At 46.4% G+C, this 1,396-nt stretch overlaps 1 non-coding gene across 1 annotated transcript; it reads left to right on the forward strand.

The window, feature by feature from the left end:
- Positions 1-1,082: 1,082 nt before the first annotated feature.
- trnal-uag (transfer RNA leucine (anticodon UAG)) lies at positions 1,083-1,164 on the forward strand. Its single transcript has one exon. It is a non-coding gene; the product is annotated as a tRNA-Leu (tRNA).
- The last annotated feature ends 232 nt before the right edge of the window (positions 1,165-1,396 follow it).

The following is a 1,396-nucleotide window of genomic DNA, read 5'->3' on the forward strand; positions in this document are numbered from 1 at the left end:
CACAATGGAATTTGGACAAGGAGTTTTCCTTCAAGTCCAAACATCATCGTCCAGCCTCCAACCAGAGGTCCATCAGTTATCATGGAGCCACAGGTGGAGTCTGGATTCTTTTCTAGAATGAGACGGCAATGACAGTCCTGCCAAGTGACATCACTGACATGAATGGATGACTTCAGTCACGTGACTGGATGACTTCAGTCACATGACTGGATGACAGCGTAGATGCCAATGTACAGGTTGGGGAAATAGTCTCTGAGAATCCAGCTTGAAGCCACAGCCTCCTTGTTTTCCAAAAACCCAAACAGCGACCATCAGTCTCCCTCCAATCCTGTTCTTGGGTAAACAACAAAAACAGAGTAAAAGTCTCTGGCAACATATTTGTTTCCTGTAGGGTTTCTTCATGTATGTGTGGTGTACTTGCTTTCCCAGAGGACTGCCATCTTTGTTCTGTGGGCTGACATGTTTTAGTGTCAGCACAGGTCATAGTTCTGAGACTGAACTCTCATTCTCCTCCAAGTAGTATTTCCACCTCACACTCCTGCAGATATTCAAGTGAACAGGGAACACAAATTTATGCTCAACTTCTCCTGTGTGTTCATCCACAGTCACTCAACAACAACCAAACCAAACAAAAGAGGTTTGCTAGCGTGGCGATCAGCTGTAGTTCACCATCTTATCCAGGTCACATGACTCAGGAGTAGCGTGGCCATCTGGCAACCAAAGGGTGGCTGGTTTGATCCTCACTTTCTCCAGTGACCATGTCAAAGTGTCCTTGAGTAAGATACTGAACCCCTAAATACTTCTGATGAGTAGGTTGGCTCCTTGCATGGCAGCCTTCAGCATCAGTGTGTGAGTGTGTGTGAATGAGAGGACATTGTTCAGCTCCTTGAGTGCTGCTGAGGTAGAAAGGCTCTGTACAAACTGAGTCCTTTTACCATTTCTTTCTTGCTTCTAGCAGCGCTGTCGTCACTTCCTGTGACCGTGGGAGGGAAAGGGTCCCCCTTCAGAATCAGTTTCATATCATTATGTTACTTCCTCTTCAACATGCCTTTAGCAGACCAACTCACTAAACTGCACAGTGAGGTAGTGTGGCTGAGCGGTCTAAGGCGCTGGATTTAGGCTCCAGTCTCTGAGGAGGCGTGGGTTCAAATCCCACCACTGCCATCATGTCCCAAGTCACTGAAGAGGTGTGGCAGGTTTCTCACAGCCTCTCCTCTCTCTTCCACTGATGTCTTCAAACCTGTGATCAGAAGAAGAATCCTCCTGTGAGTCCACAGACCTGAGCACTGCTGCTCTGACTACCTGGTTGTCATGGTGAGGTAGTCAGTTGTTCCTTTTTTTTTTGACAGAGGCCTCATTGTGAATTAAATAATTTTAATTCTTTACTTGAAGTTTC

Source organism: Aulostomus chinensis, chromosome 1 (assembly GCF_037954235.1).
Source record: "Aulostomus chinensis isolate RoL2024-O1b breed Wild chromosome 1, RoL_Achi_v1.0, whole genome shotgun sequence".
Classification (NCBI taxonomy): domain Eukaryota; kingdom Metazoa; phylum Chordata; class Actinopteri; order Syngnathiformes; family Aulostomidae; genus Aulostomus; species Aulostomus chinensis.